At 47.6% G+C, this 25,379-nt stretch overlaps 1 protein-coding gene across 2 annotated transcripts in view; it reads left to right on the top strand.

Annotated features, from left to right (window-relative positions):
* Positions 1–13,799: 13,799 nt before the first annotated feature.
* The window catches only part of ECT2 (epithelial cell transforming 2), a 137,369-nt gene continuing 125,789 nt past the window's right edge, over positions 13,800–25,379 (top strand). Inside the window, exon 1 of one of the 2 annotated variants that reach the window (XM_088452408.1) lies at positions 13,800–13,993. The gene's annotated coding sequence lies outside the window, so the exon portion shown is untranslated. The remainder of the gene's footprint in view (positions 13,994–25,379) is intronic. The other variant, XM_088452410.1, reaches the window with a different exon arrangement.

The following is a 25,379-nucleotide window of genomic DNA, read 5'->3' on the forward strand; positions in this document are numbered from 1 at the left end:
AGGAACCTGTGAGAGAAATGGAGCGCATAAACAGCCTGACTGGTGCTAATATAACTGTAAGTATATAGTCAGTCATTACGGGTCCATTTATATGGGAGGAGAGGGGAGGCTGACATACCAGCCAGCAAAATATGGTAAGACAAAGGCATTCCCTTAGGCCTGGCATACACGTTACCATAAGGTTACATACCAGCCAGTAATATGTGGTAAGAATAAAGGCATTCCCTTAGGCCTGGCACATATGTTACCATAAGGTTACATACCAGCCAGTAATATGTGGTAAGAATAAAGGCATTCCCTTAGGCCTGGCATACACGTTACCATAAGGTTACATACCAGCCAGCAATATATGATAAGACAAAAGCATTCCCTTAGGCCTGGCACACACGTTACCATAAGGTTACATACCAGCCAGCAATATATGGTAAGACAAAGGCATTCCCTTAGGCCTGGCACACACGTTACCATAAGGTTACATACCAGCCAGCAATATATGGTAAGACAAAGGCATTCCCTTAGGCCTGGCACACACGTTACCATAAGGTTACATACCAGCCAGTAATATGTGGTGAGACATTGGGAGGATTCCTGGTGACTAGTGGGCTTATATAGTCACATACATAACATTCCCTTAGGCCTAGTACACGTTACCATAAGGGTACATACAGATGTGTCCTGCTACATCTTTGCTGCGTACGCAGCAAATAACACCACATGCAGTGTGTTCGCACCCGCAAATCCATAGGAATGCATGGTGTGATCGAAGTGCGTGCCATAGCTGCTGCGGGTAATCGTAATCGCATGGCGCGATGCATGCGCAAGTTTGTCGTGCGATCGGCAAAGATGTAGCAGGACACATCTGTACCAGCCAGTAATATGTGATGAGACATTTGCAGGATTCCTGGTGACTAGTGGGCTTATATAGTCACATACATAGTATTCCCTTAAGCTTGGCACATGTTACCATATGTTACATACCATGCAGCAGTAACATTAGAGCCATACATATGTGTCCATCCACATACATCTATTCTTCATGTGCTGCAAGTCGCGTTACACATAATGCGTGGGCGCTGTGCGACTTGGTAGCGCTGAACATCTTTTCATGCAACTTTTTCCCTTAAAATCTTATATACAAAGTGATGTGAATAGGATGCACAAGAAGCTTCTGATTAAAATGATATGCAACATGCCTATATTCTCTGTGCAACTATGATTGTATCTGCATGCGATATGCTACATTACAGTGGTATGTAGTCAGGAAGCCGGCGGTCGAAATGCTGACTTCCCAGTAGTGAAATCCCGGCATGGGACTAATAATAGGCATCTAAATACCGACGCCTATCATCAGCCCCACGCCGAAATCCCAACTCCTAGCATACCGAACGCAGGTAAGCAGGGTGTCAGGACTTGTTAGCCCCGGGGGGGGAGGGGGGGGCAGGTGTTTGGTTAGGTTTAGGGACTCCCGGGGGGAGGTTAAGGTTAGGCACCCCCCCGGGAGGGTTAGGTTTAGGGCGCGGAGAGGGGGGGTTAGGTTTAAGCACCCCTGAGGGGAGGTTAGGGGGGGAGAGGGGAGGGTTAGGATAGTTACCAGCCGCCGTCAGGATCTTCATCTGCTGGACTTCCGGCGTCTGTATTTCATCCGCCGGCCTTAGGTCCAGCCACTAACACTGTAATGTAGCATATCGCATGCAGATACAAGCGCAGTCACACAGAATATAGGCATGTCACATATCATTTTAATCAGCAGAAGCTGCCTGTGCATCCTTTTCGCATTGTAAATAAGACACAGTTTAAGGGAAAAGTCGCAGGAAAAGACATGGCGCGACTGGACGGGCTGTTTAATACGCAATGTGGGTAGATGTATGTGGACACATTTGTATACTAATAGTGTAAATCCTCATCCCAAAAGAAGATGGCACAGGTTCCCACAGGCAAACCTCAAAAACTTTTTTGTTTTTGGAGTTTGCTAATAAATGAGCCCATTACCAAAAATAAGCAGAAACTATTGTTTTCACATGTGTAATAGGCCTATTAGTGATCATGTATAGGCCCCTAACTCTTACCACTGGGCCTGATTCAGTAAGGAACGCTATTGTGATCGTAATAAGAGATGGAATCAGGCTGCCTGTAGCTGGGTGCTGTCAGCAAAAGCCGGTGACATGTCAGGAAACTCCAGTGAGTGATGCAGTGAGTGGGTGAAGTGTTCAATGGGTTAAGCAGGGGTGCAGCATGGGCTGAGAGGGGATTACTCAAATGTCTGTACCCCATTAGTAGTTCATTTGCTCATTCTTATGTTACACTACAAAATAAAATATTGTTAGAATAACATTATTCTGTATATCCCTATCATGTATGCAATTATGTACGGAACAGGAGACTTTAGAGAGATTTTTCATGAAATACATTAGTGAAATATTGTCACCATTTGTATACATTATTTGGAGATTGGTATCTATGCTTTATATTATTTCAACTATTTGATTAGATCTACAATGACTATTATGAGGCAGAAGCACTGAAAAAACACTGGTGGCAATGTAACCGGTGCCAAGTCTATCTAAAGAGGATGAATAACCAGCCTCCGTCTACTAGGGTGAGATGGTGGTTGCTGCATGAAGCGCTGTGCGGAGGAGAATTGCGCACAGTGAGGGAGCCCCATCGCCAAGGTAAGAAACATAATGATTCTTCTGAGGCTCAGACCACTAAGTTCTCTGTACTCACCTAAGTGTGATGGTTTGGGGGCAGGCGGCATGCACCCATTTGTCAGAGCAAAACGTCACATTATAACTTTACAAATGGAAAATCCTTGGTGTGTGCAACCCTAACAGTCAGACACCAATGGCATGAATACATGATTATATGTAACAATCCTGTAATATATCAATTTATATGTGTTGAGCAGTGATAGTCCCATGATGTACATGATAACTGTCAGTAAAGATAGAAAGATCACCTTGCACAATATACTTGCTGTGTTTCTAATTGAAACTTGTGTATTATAGGAACAAGAAGACAGACGACCACTGGTGATGCATCTCTTGAAGAGGCCCCTTGCTCACAATCAAAGAGAACAAGGCAGGGAGATACCACCTAAAACACTTATGGTCGCCTTCATTGTGCCTGTCATGCATCAGGGTCTTGGCTCCTGTTACCGAGTCCAGCGGAGTTATGTCATCACCATCCTTGCAGTGCCTGGTGTTCCTGAGACCCTGACTGGCACATATCTCCATGTGGGCCTGGCAAATCCCATCTGGTAGTACCCGCGGCGGCGGAGCATATTTTCTGCAATCTTGTATTCATTCATGTGATTACATTGTCCTACCAGATTCCTGCAGTCACGCTCACATGACCTGTCTTACCAATAGGCTCTGGGAGTGCCCTAATTAAACCTCCACTACTGGCATGTTCATTGCCAGAACAACAATCCTCCCTGAGATCAGTATCCTGGCTCCTGGCTGCAGTGGCTCCCAGCTTCTGTCACCTGCAATTACCAGTGTATTCTGTGCCCATTATCTGCTGTTTTCAAGTGCTCTCTACTAGTGGTCTTTACACAACTCTGCATTTAGATGCATTCTGCAGCTGACTACCACCAGCATCCAGCATTTACAAGTGGACTATGTTATTGACTTTGTATCAAGTATTTCCCTTAAAGAATGTAAGCTCTTTCGAGCAGGGCCCTCTACCCTCTTGTGCTTCTCCCTACTGTAATTTAATTTATCTCTTACTCCCCACTAGGGCAACTAACACTTGGCTGCTTATACGGGCGTAAAGGTCGCTAATATAGCAATGTGTATCCATATCCTGTATTGTATTGTATGTCAATGGTTACTTATTTGTCTATGTACTTTGTAAGGCGCTGCGGAACACTTATGGCGCCATATAAATAAATGATGATGATGATAATAATAAAGTATCCTGTACTCAGTGTGTGTGCTGCATTGTATCAGTCTCCAGCTGCCTACTTTGTCAGTATTCTCTGCATCTGCTTCAGTCCATATTCCACCAATACGACTGTCCTGCATTTGCACCTATATCAGCTGGCATCCTACCTGCACCTGTGTCTACTATATGTTCCTGGGAGTACGCAGCATTCTATGTGCCTACACCACCTACAGGCTGCCAAAAGTACTACAGCCACCCTAAGACCTGCCCTAATCAATGGCTGTATTCACACTGCTTCCAGCACTTTATTCAGTGCACCTATAGACAGTGTGCCAGTCAGGGGCCTGTATTCATGATCAAACTTTGCCCACATAATCCAGACTAGGCCCGCTGCATGAGATTTCCATATGCTTCCTCCTGTATAGAGGCGGATCACCACTCGCTATGCACCTGTGCCTCTTCTTTCTAAAAAGGTGCCGGGATGACCTTTCTGCTTTCTCCAGCATCAGCAGACAGCTGCTGCATCCAGATCCCTTCAACGTTGTGCACATGATGCGTGCTGAGGTGGCACTGACTGTTAGAGACATGGGCATATTGAGAACTAAAAGTGGCCACCATTAGCCTTAGCCCAGGGGTGGGGAATTATTTCAGCTGATGGCCACATGTATTAGCTGCAGTACCTGTCTATTATGCAAAATAAAGTCATAATGTGCTTCTTTCTCTACACAACTTATTAGTGATTGCATGAGTGTTACATTTCTGATCCATCTTCACTACAAATACACCTGACTTAGGGGCCTATTTATCATTAAGTATCCAACTCACCATCAGGTGGATACTTAAGTACTGAAGCAATTCAGTATTGCTCCGGTGCAGTTCAATAATGCTCTGGTGTGGGGACAGCTACTCCGAAAAGCAGCTGTAACGGGATCTCTAACACTGCTCCCAAAGTAGCAGTGTTACTTATCTCTTCGGAGCCGATCTTCTGCACATGCCTGAGCTGGGTCACACATACGCATGGCTGCAGGTCCCGCTCAGATCCCTCTTTGCAACCCCGGACTTCCTTCCCACAGGAAGGAGCAGGGTATCGGTAATCAGCGCCATCTGAATTTTCAGAATATTAGGTGACCCTATCGGGCCCGATTAGAGAAACAGCAGGAAGGTATTATAGATAATATCAACAATTTTCCAACCAGTCCTCATAAAACTCTTACATTGCAGGAGACCACCCACTCACTTGTTTTAATCAGGAAGCCTGAGTAAAGGATGACCTTACCTGTATCCAATCATGGATAGCCTTTAATCCTGCTATTCTAGGACTGAGGACTGTTTTGAGAACAGCTGAATTAGCTGAACAGCTCCATATAACACATGTACAACATTCATTGATGGGTTTTAGGACTCCTTCACCAATACAAATTCCTTTTCAATGTGATCACTGCCTGCCACTAATACCCCTTTTACACTGAAGCTAAAACCCGGGTTATTGCAGGGTTAACCCGGGCAGCTCCCTGGTGTAAAAGGGGAGAGGGTTGTATCGCTGTGTCGAGTGACCCGGCAATCCAACCCAGGTAAATAGCAGGGTTTAACACGGGCATAGCCCGTGAAACCCTGCTGTGAGAACAGCGCACTCCGGGTCACGATGACCTGGAGTGCACTGCAAGCCGGCCGACTGGTCCGGCTTCAGTGGCGCTTGGAGATGATGTCATCTCCAAGCGTCCACTTTCACGCCGGGAAAGCCGGGTCTATGCACACCCGACTCCGGTGTGAGAGGCGCCGACTCGGGAATATCCCGACTCGGCGCCGGCTAAATTCCGGGTCTGATCCGGATAGGAACTCTGTTCCAACTCCGGGTCAGACCCGGAATTTTGGTGGAAAAGGGGTATTACACTTTGGCTACATTCCCATTAAAGACAAAAATTTAAAATTTTTTATGTTAGTAAAGTGCTAGGTCAGCAGTTACCATGCTATTCCCCACACAGCAAAAACATAAATGTGGCTGTACATGACTAGCACTAGAAATGGTGGTAGCTAGTAATCCTGACAGACAATGGGTGCTGCTAGGTTCTGGGATCCAGTAGGGAACGTTAGAAAGGGTTACAGTCTGCAGAATCACATTTCACAACATGAAGCACCATGTAGATCACAAAATATGACCCATCAAGATACAGGGGCAGCTGCGTGACCCAGGAATACCATTCACATAGTGCCATTTACATCATATATGATCAGTGGTACTAGAGAACCATGAACACCACATCCATGCCACATACACAGCCAGCAGCTGGTACAGAACAAAATCAGCTCTTCCTCAAACACAATAAAATAATAATGATGCAATCTGAGTATATGTATGAATGCATGCAGTACTTCTGCAATCTAGCCCTATTTATGAATGCACAAACCTGCAATCTAGGCTGATGCACAAATCTGTAATTTTGTGGGTTAAATGCCTTCACACTGGTAATGTGACTTGTCAACAATTCAAGAGCACAAATCAATGTGATAACAATGTTGGCGGTGGGGAGCTTTCCTGCAAAGGTAGATGACAGGTCACAATCAGTGTGTCGGGCATTTGCTGGGTAGTGGGCAATTTAGATACCATACATAGCTTTTGTGTGCCTTTGCAATGCAGGTTATACATGTGCATCGTATATATATATATATATATATATATATATATGTGACAGTAAGATCAGAGTTCTACACTTGATGGTATAACAAAAATTTCCGAAGAGAAACAGGGCTTCCTCCAACTAGTCATTGGGCACTTAAAAGATTAATACAGTTTTTGTGGACCAATAAGGGCAGACATCTGTTCAGGTTGCAGCCACAACCCCACAGTGAGTTCCAAAACACACACACCTCTTCAGCTGGCAACTCCAGTCGTCCGGTCATCAGCTCCTACACAGTCTGAATCCTTGCTGGCTGAAGCAGGGATCACTGGGAGCAGAGCTGGATATAAACTTGGGGTGTCCGGAGCTTCTGTGCAGGGGGGGCGGGTACTAATTACCCAGGCCCAGGCTTGTTGGAGGGTTCTTTTTCCCCGAAGGGGGTGTTACCACACCTCACATGGCTCTACTAAATTAGAAGCATAGTTTCATCATGAGCGAGAGAGTTGCAAATATAAGTCAATAAGAAGAATTCCATTATAAAAGGCATATTTACTTAAAATATACCAAAACACAATGCAAAAACAAAGAACATACCAGTGACCGCCATAGAGTACGGTGACCATCCCAGTGACTGCATACAGTACAGATATGTCCTCATTTACTTAGAGCTTTTGCACCATTTGGTGTGAGATGCTTGCCGTGGCTCTGCTGGGTGGTGATTTGTACTTTTTTCTTAAAGTTTACATTTTATTTGCATTTTAGCTGCATAAAAAGTCGCTCATAGTGTACCAGGGACATTAGATTACTAATTTTGTTGTAAAGAAATTAGTATAAAGTTGTAGATTAAAGGCGGGTATCCACTACCTGATTAAACAGAGCGATTGAACGATAACGACATCGTTACCATTCAATCACTTGTTAATCGGGCACAAATCGGGCAGCTTAATGTCAAAAACGGCCAGTGATGCACGCTACCGCTGGTCGTTCTTGACATCTATCATTGCTAGAACATGCTGGTCATCTGCCGATAATGACAGATTGGCCATGTTCGGGGATGAGGGAGGGTGCCTACACAGAACCGACTGGGAGAAGGAACTCATCCATGGTGATTCCAAAGGAGGTGGCTGCAGATTAGACTGCAGAACCATGGCAAGGTGGGGCACCATCGGAGGGAGTGTTGTCAAAAGGTCAACTGGCTGCGTCATTACCTGTGACAGCTAGGCAGCCCAAACTGGCTCCTGGATGGAGGCTGTGGATGGGGCGTCTTGTTACGCATCTGTGCAGCACCAAATACAGAGACTTGACTGGATCCTGCTGGGAGAAACTAACAGAACAAGATCTACATGTGCGTAACACAGGAACCTCCTTAGGTGCTTTGCCTCTGGAAGAGATAGTGCAATCTAAGGCAATCCCCACACACAAAGCTGTAGCAACAGATGTGTGCAACAAAGGGAAGGTGCAATGAAAGTAAGGAGCACACAGTAATAACAAGTGGGGAGTAATAAGGGGGGTACATTGAACTCCTCACCCTGTTAATACAAGGGTTAATTGCCAGTACACAGAGAGACTGTACAGTGTGAAACAGGACAGAAAAAATTACAGACAAAAGGATAGAAAAGAAAATACTTTTCTATAAGAACAAGCACACAGTATATTCTAAGCAATATAAGTATAATGGGCAGTGAGTGCTCAACAGTCCAAGCCCCAGTCGGCTGGAAGGAGCTAAACTGTATAACCTGACATGGGAGTGAGGTATACAGGGAGACAGGAGCCCAGATCTCCAGAGATTTAGCTGCAGCTGGGTGACGCACAGAAAATGGCCGCTCAGCATCTGAGGGAGGGAGAGAAGGAATAATCCATTGGCGGGAAGCCTCCGAGAGGGAGCGCACCAGGGGCCAGTGGAGGAGCTAACGGGGAGAGCCCACCCACTGGCATTACTAGAGGGGTGCGGGCCGCACTGGGTGACACCATCCGAGAGGGTGACACCAAAATAGCAGAGCTGCTCTCCTATTTTGGTGTCACCCCATCAGTAAGCCCACTGTGTGCCGAGAAGGGGGCGACACGTGGTCCACGCCCCCAAAAGGGGCACACATAAGGCGCGCACACGAATTCCCACCGGCCGCACCAGGTGTCACGTAAGTGATGCCGCTGAGCCCATCTCCCCCTTCTGACATAGATCCCCCAGGGCAAATGGCTGCCGCTTTGTAGTGCCCCATTCGCTCGACACAGATTTCTATTCTCACTCTACATCTATGCGCAACTGATGACATTTTGTAGTAACTGATGGCGTCAGGGTACATCTACTGAAGGGGATATATCCACAACCTTTCACTAAGGGCATGTAATGCCTGGCCAAGCACACCCAGAGGCAAGGGGGGAAATGTAATAGCCTGTGACTTGCAGGAATTAGTGAGTCTGCCCAACGTTTTAAAGTGGCAATTATTTAAAAGGCAAAACCAGCTTGTCTTTGCCTTTTAAATGATTGCCACTTTAAAATATTGGGAAGACTCACTGCCTGCAAGTGGCAGGCTATTACATTTCCTTAAGTATTCACTGAAAGCTTTGCGAAAGGTAATGAATGGTTTTCTTCACCTGCTATTAGGGGATGCAAAACATGATCAGAAGTTGACTGTGCCAGGGATTTTGCACAGTCTGTTGTGTCAGATCACTAGATAATTTCACAGGCGTGGCAATTTAATAATTACTCCTCCCATTCATCAGTACCAAGGAGTCACTTTCACCGCTTTTATGCCTAAATTCCGGGTCTGGAGGTTGGAACAGGGTTCCAAACTGGATCAGACCCGGAATTTAGCCGGCGCCGACCCAGGACATTCCTGAGTCAGCGCCATTTACACCGGAGCCAGGTCTGCAGTGACCTGGCTCTTCCAGCATGGAAGTGGATGCTTGGAGATGACATCATCTCCAAGCGCCACTGAAGCCGGCCAATTGGCCGCCATGCGGCGCGCTCCAGGTTATCGTGACCCGGATCAAGCTGTTAACACTGCAGGATTTCACAGGTCATTCCCGTGTTAAACCCTGCAAGTTACCTGGGTTGGATTGCCGGGTCACTCGATCCAGGAGTCCAACCCTGTCCCCTCTTACACCAAGGAGCTACCCAGGTTAACCCTGCAATAACCCGGGTTTTAGCTCTGGTGTAAAAGGGGTATTACCTGTCTGCTTCCCATGTTGCAGTGCTGCTGCACCCACCTGATGGTTCAGTCAGTGGTAGTGCTAGGGCCATTGTTCACTACCTGAACTGATAACACTGGGGAACAGTCAATCTGTTGCCAGGGATTTAAGAGTTAATTTCGATTAATTTTGTGCTCCTGATCATGAATATGCCATGCTCATTTTTCAATTGGCTCTACTATTTGATATATGAATATGTCTTTAATATTTCTGAAAAATTAAACAATGTTAAAAATAGTTAAAAAGATATTTTTTTTGTGATTAAATTTGATTCATAAAATGACACAGGATAATTACTTACATAAATGTTAGGAAACTATGAGAACCGCTTTTTTGTAGGATTTTCTTTTGTATTCTTTTTGCGGGCAGTCCCTCTGCAGACTTCAACAGTAATTGACCATCATGTGACGATCCCACCTTCCTTGATATCTTTCTCCCATTACCTGAATATCCTGGTGGAACCGTTCACCCTGTTCTTCGCTTAAATCTCCTAGATTGGACGGGAAGTGATCTAAATGACTGTGCAAAAAATGTACTTTGATACTCATGTTGGCACCTACTTTATCATGTTGTAGACAGCAGCAGCGCTCTCCCGAATGGATGTGGTCGCTGTGGGGAGCTGGATGGTGATGCTCCGTAAGACCAGTGTCTCCGCTGCCTGTGGCTATGCGGTCAGCTCGGAAATTCTCCAAAGGTGCAGGTGTGTGGAACGCAGTAGAAGGACTGGGCGGCAATGACGTCAACGCGTTTCGTCTCTTTGATCTAGAGACTTTCAAGTCTTGAAAAAGTCTCTAGATCAAAGAGACGAAACGCGTTGACGTCATTGCCGCCCAGTCCTTCTACTGCGTTCCACACACCTGCACCTTTGGAGAATTTCCGAGCTGACCGCATAGCCACAGGCAGCGGAGACACTGGTCTTACGGAGCATCACCATCCAGCTCCCCACAGCGACCACATCCATTAGGGAGAGCGCTGCTGTACACATCCTGCCAGCGGGATTCCGGAGCTGACTGAACAGCTACAGACAGCGGAGTTACCGATCCCACGGCACGCCAATATTCAGCTCCCCACAGTGACTGCATTGATCTGGGAGAGCGCTGCTGCACCCATCTTGCTAGCAGTAAGACACATTCTCTCCTTTTCACTCACACGGAGAGAAAGGTAACCATCTGTCTGCCGTTTCATCTCTATTGTGTTGGCGGACATACCCTCCCACGGGAACATTTGTATTCCATAATAGAAGTTTGCAACTCCAACTGGTTATCATAAACATAATAATCACATGCTGGGACGCCAGCACGACATCTTCAAGCCCAAGATAACCAATACAGTTACTCATTTCAGGTGTGAGAATGCAGTATTTCTAAACAGTGTGCAAAATAACTAATACAGTATCAATTCATTCCATGGAAATGATACAATTGAACTGATTTGTCACATCCAATTGTATCACTTTTTTTGCTCTATAGAAGATTTATTTTCTGACATAAGCATCTATGTTGATACTACTTTTATTCATTTCGTTTTTCATAGGTTCAATCCATCTACATGTTATATGTATTGTGTGTATTGTATGTATCCCATTTTTAGAAGCAAAAAATTATTTTTATCTATATATAGTGTGTGTTACATTGCATGAAAATATATTCCACCTATTCAGATGTGATCACAGCGCATTGCCTGTGTTGTTCTATCAGTATTTGTAGTGGGAGTTCACACCAAACTCCAAGCAGTTGCAGCTGATCCCAACTGACAGTTTTTTATCAATCTCATCAGCGCCGAGAGTCGGGTAGGAATCTACCCTCTCCCCTTCTTCTTGTTTCATTGTATTGTTTTATGAATACAGTTATATTTTTTTCTTTCTTTTGAAACACTATATTTGCCACAAATATAACAAAAACCATCAAGGTTGTTAGTACACCATCTCCGAGAAGAACTAATTTTTACGGCAAAAACGTTGTTTCATACATTCAGTGCTAACTCCCAACAAAAGCCGAGGACGTACTGAACAAAACAAGCCCAAACGGTGGGAAATTAGTTGTGGCGGGACAGAGAGGGCCGAACAAAGGAACAGGAGGTGTGCTAACGACGTCACTCGGTCCTCTCCGTTGCTCCTCCCTGTATGCTGGGAGGAGGCGTGACTGTGGTGTGAGGATGTCCCAGCAGGCTCAGCAGTGCACTGCCACGCCTCCTCCCAGCGTTAGTGTGATTTGAATGTTATGTGTCTCAAACATGACTACCAGCTACGTTATCACAAATAAAACAAATTCTTGTTATTGTTGAAAGAGGGAAGTTGTTAAAAAAGCAAAACTAAGTCGATTCTGTTAAGTAAAGCAGGCCTAGACTAGTAAGGTACTTCACATGGAGAAAATATTGGAATTTTATAATTTTTCAATAATTTGAAAACTGGATCCAAAACAGCTATAGCGAAGAACTAATGCGAAAATAGGACCTGCGAGTAATCTCAAACCGATCTTAAATCCTTGGCAACAAAAAATATATATTTTTTTGTTCTCCAGTGTAATGAATGGGTGTCCTTGGAGGATTAATCCCAAATTGGGAGCAGGAGGTGGTATCCAGAGTGCCACCTATGAGTCCTTATCTCTTTCTTTTTTTTACAGCCCAATGAGGTTGTCATATTGGGGACGTATCTCAATCCTGACACTACAATTCCAGCAGGAGATTTAATATAGGCGTCAAAATACCGACGCCTATGTTAATCCCGACGCCGGGACCCCTAACCGATCGTCCAGCGCCGGAGATATGTAGCCGTGGATGGGAGAGTTAGGTTTAGATACCCCCAGGGGGACTTAGGGTTAGGCACCCCCTGGGAGGGTTAGGCTAGGGGAAGGTGGGGTTAGGTTTAGGCACTGGGGGGATGTTAGGGACCCCCCTTGGAGGGTTAGGTTTAGGGTGCGGGGAGGAGGTTAGGTTTAGGCACTAACGGGGGGAGGTTAGGGTTAGGCACTAGGGGGGAGGTTTGGCACCCCTAAAGGAGAGTTAGGAGGGGGTTAGATTACCTACCTCAGCTGTTGGGATTTCCTCCTCGGCAGGCTAGCGCTGTCGGGATTTGAACCAGTGGCTGCACAGCCGTCGCCATTTCAATCCAATTCCGTCATATTCAACACAAGCACTGAGACAGTATCAAGTTGAGAGATTAGGGGGTCTATTTACTAAGCAGTGTTAGGAGACAGAGTGAAAAGTGATAATGTGCCAGCCAATCAGCTCCCAACTGTCATTTTCAAACACAGCCTGTGAGATGGCAGTTAGGAGCTGATTGGCTGGTACCTTATCACTTTTCACTCCATCTCCTAACACTGCTTAGTAACTAGACCCCTAGTTCTTAAATAAAAACTGCTGATGCAAACACAACAGAAAATCACTGTGCTCAGGGAACCGTAGGTCTGAGTACGGTGAGGCTATGTAGAAAATGAAGAAGCACAAAAATAATTGAATATTTTATGGCATCAGAGTCGAGTCCTGAAAGAGGCCTGATATATACCCCCCAAGTGGTGAGAAATAAGAGTCATTTCATTGTAAAACTTGCCAGCTGTCACAGTGTAGGCGTATGTAAGCACAACACTGACAATAGAATGACGTATTTATTTGCTGTTTGAAAACCTGCGAGCTCCGGCTTCTCACCTGTCTGTTATTATAAAACCCAGCCCCATAACTGTGTCCGGCTCCAATGTAATTGAATTTGTAACATTTAATTCCTCTGTTTAATATCTGACCCTGCCAGTAATAACGTCCCAGCACTCCCACCTGCCGGCGGCTGCTGCCAGGCTGTGAGGAGAGTATGTGTGTGCCTGTGCAGTGCACACAGGGTGATGCGATGACACACTGCCAGCAATTAAATCATGCAACAGACAGAGGTAAACAGTGTCAGCCAATCTCTAGCCAGGTTTCTAGTTACGTCACCAGACAGTCTGCGGCTTAACTTACACCTCACATTCAGTCTGTAGTGTACATTATCCTCCAATCGTTCAAACCGGTAACCGACCAATCATAATCTGAGTGACGTTATCCCTTGAGACCAAGAGGGGACGTTCCAACCAATCAGAAGACTCCTAAGAATCTTCATGTTATAACTCAGCCAATTACACGTATGCTAACAACCAACTTTCCTGTGTCCAATCAGAGGAGTCCTTATGTTTTGGCTCTAGTTTTTGAATACTGTTGATGGCCTCTGCAGGAGGAGAGTGTGCCCTGCTGTAGTGTGCAGTGAGGCGGTGTCACCTCCTGTAGCCGCTGCCGTGTGGCCCGCTCCTCCCTGTCCCTGCCACGGACGGGCGCCCTGACTGGTAACTATACTCCGCAGCTAGTGGCTACTCTGGGTCTAGGTGATCGGTGGCTGGTATCAGTGGGCACTGGGAATATGTGGGCGGGCCCAGGTTAAATACCCGGCGCCCGGGGTTATTACAGTCTGTCTAGTCTAAAGTCCGCCTGTCCTATTGCTAAACCAGACTGTTTCCACAAGGAGACTATCTATTAAACCTAGTATTAGAGAATGTAACCTGGTCAGGCAGTTACAAAGGGCCGTAGCAGGTGTTTGAAAATGGTTAGCAGACCCTGTGTATCATTTCTTTTCTGCATTACTTATATTTTGATAATTGGGGAACTTGTGAGTGTTCAAACAAACAAAAAGAATACACATCCTGTACCTGTGATTGACAGGTGTCTAGTATTCCATCTCTTCTCATCACCCCATATGAGCAAATTAATGTATTTGAAAGTTGTTTGACAGGAAAAACCAGGATTAGTATTTAGTATTTATCAAAATATAGCTTCACTCTCTGTTTTCACACTGAGGGCCTAATTCAATTAGCCGCGATAAGTGCCGTCTGGCGAAAAATGGATTGAATTTGCCTCGTGTCAGTTTTGCTGCAGTGTTTTCTCCATGTGCATCCCCACATTTGCCCTATTCAACTGTAAAACATGTGAAAACGCGGATAGGCGAATGTTCTCCAAAGCGAAACTAGCGAAAATGACGACCTTCTCTTTTTTTTTTTTCTACCTACCCAATTAAAAGCTTCAGTAACCCTGGGAATCAATATAGAATAGTAGTAGTAGCCCTAATAAAAGGTATTTAGTGAACTTATTTTGTTGCAATGGGCTGTTATTTGCATATGTGTGGAAAAATTATAGAAAACAAAGTATTTCCTGAAAAATTAGTATAGAGGTTAAATTTGGGGTACCTGAAAATGGGTACTAGTATATTTTTATGTCTCTAAAATGAAGATTTAAAAAAACCTCATACACCTGCTGCAGCCTCGTGCAATCCAAAAAACACCTGTTCCAACCATATAGCCCCCCCAAAGTACCAAGCCGCCCCATATTTTTGTCCAACACCTTTTTTTTTTTTTTTTGCCCCAAAAGTCTTTTTTTTTTGTGTGAATTAAGTTAATTTCTTTAGCCCTATTAGTCAATGAAGGGGGGGTTTCACATAGGGTTCTGAACCAAGTCTAAACCTTTGTACCCCAAAATATGGATTTTGCGTTTCTTTTCTCCTGCCTATTGCTGGAGAAACTTCTTCGCCTGTTTTTGCCTATGGTGTTTTCGCCTAGGTGAAAATTCCGGGGAATTGGGAATTGAATATGGAGATACTTTGTAAACGGGCGAAAAGTGCAAATCCGAGAGAACTTTTCTCCAAATTGCACTTTTCGTGGCTAATTGAATACGGCCCTGAGACAGATCCCTTTCTCCTGTTTCTTGTGATATGCTTGGGGGAGAATTATCAAACCTCCTAAAAAGGAACAGGTATTTACTTAGCAACTACCGTATATACTCGAGTATAAGCCGAGTTTTTCAGCACAAAAAATGTGCTGAAAAAGTACCCCCTCGGCTTATACTCGAGTCAAGTGTAGCGCTGACCGGACGGAGTTCGGTCAGCGCTACACACTGCCAAACACACAGCCGCCGGAGCCGGCAGCTGCGTGTTTGGTGTAATCAGCAGCCGCTGAGAGTCTGTCAGACTCTCAGCTGCTGCTGCTGCTCCCACTGCGGGAGCCATCCTCCGACTCCCGCAGTGGGTGATGGGAGAGACAAAGCGGCCGGAGGAGCGGACAGCGGCGGGACCAGGAGCGGGAGTTTAAGGTAAGTGTTTATTTCTACTTCAGGGTCCATAGGGTTCCACAGGATACCTTGGGGTATAGGTGTGACGTCAGTCGCAGGGCACCAAAGAGTTAAGCTTTCAGCCTCCCAGGATGCACTAGGTCCCCCCCCTATACCCCGCCCCCGGGCCAAGGCACCTCAGTTTAGTTTGGTGCCCGTCCCGAGTCGGGTGCACCTGTTGGAGTGGGGGATAGAAGAGCCCCTGAAGCTTTTTCTTCATGAAGCTGTGGCTGCACATCTGGATGAACAGCATGGACAGTCAGTCCTGACGTCCATGCTGTCTTCCCTACACCCCGCCGGTACCAGAACGCCGGTACTGATCCGGGGATGCTGGTGGGCGTCTGGGGTCACAGCTAGCGGTGACCCCAGATGCTCCGGACCATGGCCGGATTCAAGGGGGACAGAGGTAAGCAGCGGGGTCCCGCGGTGGGTCCCCGCTGATCACATGGTCCTAAGTCCCCAGGCAGGGGGCTCCCTGGGGACTGGCTGCAGCGTGGAGCCAGGCGACCAACCTGCGCTTCCACTACCCCCTGGGACAGCGGACCGCAGCAGAGCGGTAGCGCTGCGGCGTCCCAGGGGTTAAATGCATGCCAGGGGAGCGCGCCTTCCCTGTCTCACAGCCGGCGCCTCCCCCGCTGCACACAGCCCTCTCTGCACTGTGCTGACTGGTCCTGTGTCAGCGCTCCTCCCCCAGGCCAGCTTCTCTCTGCTCCTCGGCGGCCATCTTCTCTGCAACGCATGGTGAACGCTGCTGGAAGTCTGGAAGGAAGCATCGTGGTCTGGGTCCCCCCGCATACCTCTCCTCCGCTGTGGCTCAGGTCTGTGTATGCAGCGCTGTGTCCTACCAGGCCCTGTGTCTGTGTAGTTGAGTGATCAGCGCTGTTAGTGCAGGAATTGTTATTTCTCTGCATTGTATGTGACTGTGCTAGCGCTGCCTGTAACTTTTCTTCTCTAAACTGTCAGCTTTATTACTGTCCCTGTTCTTTCTGCTAAAGCCCTTGCGGTGCGGTGCTGCAGGGTGGTCTCTCGCCTATTTAATACTTAATTGGTGAGAGAGGTCACATACGTGGTGCCATCATGTCTGAAAGTGATTTTCCCCTCCGGCTACAGTGTACCACGTGCAAAGTACCGTTAGCGGAGGGGGAGGGTAGCGCGGAGGGCCTTTGCCGGCAGTGTTTGTCCATGGTGCGGCCTATTACGGTTACAGCACCGGTACAGGAGCCGCCCTGGGCTTGTTTCGCTCAGGCGTTAACAGCTTTAGTGGGCCAGTTAGCTCCGCAGCCCGCGTTTACTCCGATGGGTTTGTCCCAGCAGTCTGTGGTGTCGTCACCCATGCAGGGGTTCCCACGACAATTGGTGGTATCCCACAGTCTCCCTATTTCCCCGCTCCCGGGTTCTCAGGAGCCAGCGTGGGTTAACTCCCTGACGAGTTCTGTACAGCACTTGTCGGATGTGTTGCAAGGGGAGTCTGTGATGCGGCCTCATAAAAGGCCGGTGGCGTCTCTGTCCGCTCCTTATGAGGATGACGAAGGGACGTCTGATGATGGGGAGATTCTGGATCCTTACGATCAGGAACCTCTCCATACTAAGGACGCTGATGCTAAGTCCAAAGTATATATTCCTGGACTTATTCGGGCGGTCCGCACAGCCTTGGTGATTGAGGACGAAGTTCCCCCAGCGGCTAAATCTAAGTATGCCTTTTTCAAAGATGTGAAGGGCGATGCCACAGTCTTTCCTCTTTCGGGTCAGTTGGTGGACCATTTAGAGGAGGCGTGGAAACAACCTGGCAAAAGATACCAGCCGCAGAGACGCCTGGCGGTGGCTTATCCGTTAGCGGATAATTATTTTGCTAAGTGGGAATCCCCTCCACAGGTGGATCCTCACGTGACCCGTCTTGTCCGTAGTGCCACATTGCCGATGCCATCCATGTCCTCCCTTAAGGATGCTACGGACCGCAAGGTAGAAATCTGCCTGAAGTCCGCTTATTCCCTTGCAGGGGGGGCAGCACGGCCGGCTATGGCCATTTGCTGGGTTGCCAGAGCGATGGAGCGCTGGGCGGATTCATTAGAGGCTTCTTTTGAATCCGACTGTCCGGCCGAACAGGCGGAGTTGATTGGCAATCTCCGTGATTCGGCCACCTACATCAACGAGGCGGCTCTAGACATTAGTACTCTGGTGTCTAGAATTTCTTCAGCAGCGGTAGCTGCTCGTCGCACCTTGTGGCTGCGATCCTGGAAGGCGGACGCAGATTCCAAGAAAGGTCTGGAAGCGTTGCCGTTTACCGGAGAAGTTCTCTTCGGTCCGGATCTGGATAAGATGGTGGCCACTCTGGCGGCAGCTAAATCTGCTTGTCTCCCGTCGGCCGCTGCTCCTTCTGGTTCTGGACCATCGTCCTTTCGGTCATCTAGGGCCCAGGGCAGGCCCAAACCACAGTCGTTTCCTCGACAGGCTGGCCCTAAGAAATCGGTCAAGCCCCGGAAACAGGCATGGAGTACCAGACGTCCGGCCCCCAAGCCAGATGACAAGCCTGCGGCCTGACGGTCCGGGTCTCCCCTTGGGGGATCCCAGGGTGGGAGGCTGCCTGCTGCAGTTCTCCCGGTGTTGGTCGTTCACTACGACAGACACTTTGGTTCTGGAGGTGGTCTCCCACGGGTACGCCCTCTCCTTCCGGCACAGACCCCCGGCTCGATTCTTCACCACGGGTCTACCATCAGACCGGAACAAGGCTACGGAGCTGCGGAAGGTATTGCACACTATGCTCCAGGCTGGAGTTATAGTGCCTGTTCCATTCTCCCAGAGGGGCCAGGGTTTCTATTCAAATCTATTTTTGGTACAGAAACCCAATGGGTCATATCGTCCGATTCTCAACCTCAAAGCACTCAACAAGTCTTTGCGGGTCCCGAAGTTTCGGATGGAGACCCTACGGTCCATCATTCTGGCGCTGGAACCTGGGGACTACATGGTGTCATTGGACATACAGGACGCTTACCTGCATGTCCCTATTTTGCGCCATCAAGAGTTCCTTCGGTTTGCAATCCGCAGCGACCACTTCCAGTTTCGGGCGTTACCTTTTGGCCTGGCGACAGCACCACGTGTTTTCACCAAGGTGATGGCGGTCATGGCGGCTTCTCTGCGGCTGCAAGGAGTCCGCATGTTGCCGTACTTGGACGACCTGTTATTGGTGGCAGGATCTCCAGAGCTCCTGTTACACCACTTGGACCTGACCATTGCACTGCTGCAACGGCACGGCTGGCTAATCAACTGGCAGAAGTCCACTCTAATCCCGTCTCGGAGGATTCTGCATCTTGGAGCCTTATTGGACTCGGGACAGCAAAGGATCTTCGTGACGGAGGACAAGATCTCTGCTTTACAGTCAAGGGTGCGCAGTTGTCTGCACAGCCGCCGGGTGTCCTTACACTCGGCGATGAGGCTCCATGGTGTCGGTGTTCGACATGGTGGAATATGCCCAGTTTCACTCCAGACCTCTGCAGCACCTGATCCTGTCCAAGTGGAACGGGCTGCCTCAGTCTCTGAAGTTCCAGACGATTGTGCTCACCCCGGAGGTTCGCCTGTCCCTTGCGTGGTGGTTAAAGACGACCCACCTCAACAAGGGACGTCCGTTCTGGGTTCCAAATGGGGTCCTGTTGACAACGGACGCCAGTCTTCGGGTCTGGGGAGCAGTTTCGGGTCCACACTTGTTCCAGGGCAGGTGGACGCCGACAGAAGCGGAGCTTCCAATAAATATCTTGGAACTCCGTGCGGTCTTCAATGCTCTCCTGCAGGCACAGCGGTTTCTCCAGGGTCACCCGGTGCAGGTCCAGTCGGACAATGCTACCACCGTGGCCTACATAAACAGGCAAGGAGGAACTCGCACTCTGGCGGTTCTCGTAGAGGTCTCTCGGATCCTGGTTTGGGCGGAGCGCAATCTTCCGGCCATATCAGCGGTCTTCATCCCGGGAGTGCTAAATTGGGAGGCGGACTTTCTAAGTCGCCAGGACGTTCATCCAGGGGAATGGTCCCTGCACCCGGACGTTTTTCAACTACTGGTGGACAGGTGGGGTCTTCCAGAAATCGACTTCATGGCGTCCCGGCACAACAACAAGTTGCCGGTGTACGGGTCTCGCACAAGAGACGAAGGGGCGTCTCTGGTGGATGCTCTGTCCGTCCGGTGGACGTTCAGGTTCGCATACCTGTTCCCTCCGGTCTCCCTTCTTCCACGGGTAATCCGGAAATTCAAACAGGAAGGAGGGACGCTCCTGTTGATAGCTCCCGCGTGGCCCAGACGGCACTGGTTCTCAGACCTTCAGGGTCTGTCCGTGGACAGTCCTCTGCGGTTGCCGCTACGACCGGACCATCTGTCTCAGGGTCCTTGTCTTCACCCGGACCTGACTCGGCTGTCTTTGGCGGCGTGGCTGTTGAGACGGCCATGCTGAGGTCCCGGGGGTTTTCCAGCTCTGTGGTGCGTACCATGTTACAAGCTCGGAAACTGTCTTCCGCGAGGATATACCATCGCGTGTGGCATACGTTCTTCCAGTGGTGTCGACCGAGAGGTTATGCACCGCGGGAGTTTCGTCTGTCTCGGATTCTCGCCTTCCTGCAAGCGGGACTAGATCATGGGCTTCGCCTTGCTTCTTTGAAGGTACAGGTTTCGGCCCTATCTGTCTGGTTTCACCGTAGGATTGCTACAATCCCGGATGTGCGCACCTTTATGCAAGGTGTTCTCCGTATTCAGCCGCCCTTTGTTCCACCTGTGGCGCCTTGGGATTTGGCTGTGGTCCTGAGGGCTCTCCAAGGACCGCCGTTTGAACCACTGGGCTCAGTGGATATTAAATGGCTAACAGCTAAGACTGTTTTCCTTCTGGCCGTTGCTTCAGCCAGACGTGTTTCTGAGTTAGGGGCTCTTTCTTGTAGACCCCCTTTCTTGGTTTTTCATGGGAACAGGGCAGTGCTCCGCACTCGGCCCGAGTTTCTTCCCAAAGTTGTTTCCCAGTTTCATGTTAACGAGGAAATAGTTGTTCCGGCCTTTAACTCACCGGGTCTTTCCGTGGGTGAGGCCTCTTTGGATGTTGTGCGGGCCTTAAGGACTTATGTTGACCGCACTTCTTCGTTTAGGAAGTCGGACGCTTTGTTTGTCCTCTATGTGTTCCGTAAAAAGGGTTGGCCTGCTTCAAAGCAAACTTTGGCAGCCTGGATCCGTATGGCTATTTCTGAAGCTTATCTTCATGAAGGCCTACCGGTCCCACCTTCTCTGAAGGCTCATTCCACTAGGTCTGTGGGTCCTTCGTGGGCAGCTCGACGTGGTGCCCCGGCAGTCCAGATCTGCAAGGCTGCTACGTGGTCCTCTGTCCATACCTTCGTGAGGTATTACAGGTTTGACACCTTTCAGGATGCTTCCTTCGGGCGGCGGATTCTCCTTTCTGCACAGGAGCGTCCCCACCCTTAAAGGATACTGCTTTGGGACATCCCCAAGGTATCCTGTGGATACCCTATGGACCCTGAAGTAGAAAATATGAGATATGGTAAGAACTTACCCTTGTTATCTCTATTTCTACGAAGTCCATAGGGTTCCACAGGACTCCCGCCCTGTCGCACCTGTGCTGCAGATGGGCTTTGCTCTGGTCACCGGTTTTCCGTCTCCCTCTGGTGAGAATGTGATTCTTGTATGTGTCCAGATCTTTGTTCTCTCTCTTCCTTCTCCTCCGGCCTATGGCTTGGTAACTAACTGAGGTGTCTTGGCCCGGGGGCGGGGTATAGGGGGGGGACCTAGTGCATCCTGGGAGGCTGAAAGCTTAACTCTTTGGTGCCCTGCGACTGACGTCACACCTATACCCCAAGGTATCCTGTGGAACCCTATGGACTTCGTAGAAATAGATATAACAAGGGTAAGTTCTTACCATATCTCATATTTTTTTATTCTTTTCACGTCTCTCTACTAGGGGGGGGGGGACTACAGGGGGCGATGACTACAGGGGGCACTATCAGGGGGCACTACCAGGGGGCGATTACTACAGGGGGCACTACCAAGGGGCATTATCAGGGGGCGATTACTACAGGGGGCACTAAAAGAGGGGATGACCACTGGGGGAACTACAAGGGGGGGATTACTACAGGGGGCACTAAAAGGGGGGATTACTACTGGGGGTACTGAAAGGGGGGATTACCACTGGGGGAACTACAAGGGGGGGATTACTACAGGGGGCACAACCAGGGGGAATTACTACTGGGGGCACTACCAGCTGCTGCCATTTCCCATACTAGGCTTATACTCGAGTCAGTAAGTTTTCCCAGTTTTTTGGGGTAAAAGTAGGTACCTCGGCTTATATTCGGGTCGACTTATACTCGAGTATATACGGTAATTACATTCTAGAATGTACTAGAGCAGGTAGCCACAGGGCCACATGTGGCCCTCCAAGCCTTCACATGTATCCCCCAGCTTCTTCCTGTTTTGTCATGATTTGATTTAGCTTGTAAAACATATTTGAAATGCTTGATGGTATTAGTTTGGTGTCTCTTTACTTTTTAAACTTGCTATTTAGATTAAGGGTAATGGGTGGCTTTTTTTGAAGTTTAAAGGGCTGCCCAATGCATCCCTTTTGAGTATCAGGTTGCCTACCACTGTACTAGATGGATTATAATTACAATCTGGTTTGTATGGGCAACATCTCCACTTATCCTTTTTATAAATGATTTGATAAATCTCCCCTTGTGTTAAAGATACTGTAAATATAAATAAAATGTCACTTTGGAGTTCTGTGACCTGTAATAAAGTCCAAGAGGAGATTCAGGCCCTGATTCAGAGCCGGACGCTCTGACAGAGCGCTTGCTCTGAATCAGGGCCGTCCCTTCTCCTTTTTGGAGCAGCCTCCTGGCAGCTCGCATAGCTGTGGGTGACCACCCACAGCTATAGCGAGCGGCCACAATGATGGTCGCGATGGTCAAGACCAGTGGTTCTCAAACCCGGTCCTCAGGACCCCACACAGGTCACGTTTTGCAGGTCTCCTGGCAGGTGCACAGGTGTAATCATTACTCACTGACACATTTTAAAAGATCCACAGATGGAGCTAATTATTTCACCTGTAATTCTGTGAGACCTGGAAAACAGGCACCGTGTGGGATCCTGAGGACCGAGTTTGAGAACCTGTGGTCAAGACCATCGCGACCATTGGGCTTGCAACGAGACCCTGCGGTAGGGTCTCGCTGCCGCAAACCCTGGAGTGCTTGTGGCTCTATCAGAGCCAGAAGCACTCCCACTGACATCACTAGTGATGTCAGTGGGGCCGGCCCCAGACGGTAGGCGTTTCCATGGGAATCCTCCGTCTTGGCAGCCACGCCCCCGGCACGCCCACCAAAGGGGGCGTGCTGTCAATCACCATCGACAGCACGCCCCCTTTGGTGCGAGACCCATAACGACAGCTTGGCCGTCGTTATTCGGGTCTCACGCATGTGCACGACGGAGCCGGCTCCCTCGTGCGCATGCGCACTTGGGCAACATCGACCCGCTTGCGAGCGCTCAGCATCAGGCCCTCAGTCCACTACTATGACTACAAGTGAATGCTAATTAATTTTCTAAAAGAAACTTTGTTACTGAAAACTTATTGACAGTGATTAAAACTTTATCAGACACCGTTATAGTTTCATTTAGTAATGAGGTGGAGAGTATAATGCTATATATATATATATATATATATATATATATATATATATATATATATTTGTAAAGCAAGTGTGCACACTCCTATTATCCAAGAAATGGGTGCACAGTTCAATCAATATAGAAAAATTTCTCTGTAGCCACAGAAAAAAACCAGCACTCCATAAATATGCAAAAATGTTTCTTTAGTGAAGAATTTCATAATAATATGGACAAATACAAACACATAACTGCTGTGCTAGTATATCCAACAGTTTACAGCAATGATATACAGTCAATCAGGCTCCTTTAAGCTTTTTTAAGCATCATGGACAAAAAAGCAAAGTTCTCATCATATAATGAAGGTAGTTGCAGTATTCTCATGCATAGTCACCACCAATGAGTAAACTTGCTATGGTCCTGAGGAGTCAGTAGTGTCCAGCAGTAGTATCCGGTCAATTCAGGCTCCTAAAAGCTCAATGAGGCATTATGAACAGACAGCGAGGTTCCCGTCATGTGTCAAAGGCAGTGTAATCGTGCATGGTCACCACCATGGAACAAACGTGCTGTGGTTCTAAGGAGTCTGTATGTCACAGCCCGACAGCTGTTTCGGTGCTTCCTCACACCTTCCTCATGGGGCACAGAGTGATAGCACTGCAGTAAACCCAACACCAGATATACATCACACAAATACCTACACCTGTGGGGAAAGTCCGTATGATCACTCACCTGATATATCTTAATCCCAGTTCGAGGCATAATGATCCGACTTCCGTCTAATCAGCAAACCCCTATGCCGGAAGTGACGTCTGCGGTTCATTCACATGCTCCGGAATACACGCTTGCGTTCCACTCAAAGGAAGCGGCTCATTTCCGCGCTGTGGAATATGTTACTATAGTAACCAAGACGCTAATCTAGCGTTCTGATAAAATATTTGATCAGGTAAAAAGTGATACATATACGGACTTCCCCACATGCGTTACAAATATATACAAACAGGAATAACTAGCACATAAAAATTGGCAATATTACATTGATTAAGTAAGCAAGAAAATATTTGAAACAGAATAATATCAAGTTAGAGAAAACAAGACAGATTCAATTCTTAATTTAAGCCATTCCGTGACATAGTTTTAAACTCATAAATCCATCTGGATTCCCATTGCAGAAGTAATTTCTCCCTATTGCCACCTCTTTTTAAAGGCGGAACATGATCTATGGGTATGACTCGAAAGTCCATGATGTTATGTTTCATTAATACGAAGTGTCTTGCCACTGGAGGAGTACTTGTATCAAGACTTTCATATGCCTTTATAATCGAGGACCTATGTAATGCTATACGTTCCTTAAGCATTCTTATAGTTTTCCCTATATATAGACGTTTACAAGGACATACAATTATATAAATGACATACCTGCTTTCGCAATTTAAACGATATTTGATTTTAATTGATCTACCAGAATTCTCGTCTTTGAATTCTGTACCTGTTAGCATAAATCGACAATTAATGCAGCCGGAACATCGAAATGCCCCATGCTTCAAAAATAGCCAACCAGCTTGTTTCCTCAATCCAATGTCAGAGGCAGTTATTGCATCTTTAATATTATTACTACGTCTATAACAAAACATGGGCGGCTCTTGACACACCTTGCCCAATACAGGATCCGACTGCATTATATGCCAATGTTTCATAACTGCTCTTTTAACTATATGAGATCCAATAGAATATGTTGTAGAAAAAATCATGCGGTTGGAATGTTCAACTTGTTGTGTTTTGTCAAGTAACTCACTCCTATCAAGTTTCAAACACTTCTCTGTAGCTTCTCTGATCTCTCTATAGTCATAACCCCTTTGTAAAAATTTCTCACCCATATGTTTCAATGCTGACGGTAATTTGTCTCTGTCCGAAACAATTCTTACTGTTCTTAGCATCTGAGAGTAGGG

Source organism: Taudactylus pleione, unplaced genomic scaffold (genome assembly GCF_031769625.1).
Source record: "Taudactylus pleione unplaced genomic scaffold, aTauple2 ptg000037l, whole genome shotgun sequence".
Classification (NCBI taxonomy): Eukaryota; Metazoa; Chordata; class Amphibia; order Anura; family Myobatrachidae; genus Taudactylus; species Taudactylus pleione.